Here is a 412-nt window from a genome sequence, read left to right as displayed (position 1 = left end):
TGAGATGGAGCTTTGCTCTGTCATCCAGGCTGGAGCGTAGTGGTGCGATCTTGGCTCACTGCAACCTCCGCCTCCCGGGTTCAAGCCATTTTTCTGCCTCAGCCTCTTGAATGGCCAGGATTACAGGCACGGGCCACAGCATCTGGCTAATTTTTTTTTTGTTATTTTTAGTAGAGACAGGTTTTCACCATGTTGGTCAGGCTGGTCTCGAACTACTGACCTCAGGTGATCCGCCTGCCTCGGCCTCCCAAAGTGCTGGGATTACAGGCATGAGCTACCACACCCAGCCATGTATACATTTTTTTATTCAAGTGTCTGACCATTCTTAGGATGGATTCTGAAATAGGTAAATTACTAAGTCAAAGTATTTAATGTTTTGGATTCATTTTGCCAAATTGCTTTCTACAGACAT

The sequence above is a fragment of the Colobus angolensis genome, unplaced genomic scaffold (genome assembly GCF_000951035.1).
Source record: "Colobus angolensis palliatus isolate OR3802 unplaced genomic scaffold, Cang.pa_1.0 Scaffold145, whole genome shotgun sequence".
NCBI classification, from domain to species: domain Eukaryota; kingdom Metazoa; phylum Chordata; class Mammalia; order Primates; family Cercopithecidae; genus Colobus; species Colobus angolensis.
This window is presented reverse-complemented; position numbering follows the sequence as displayed.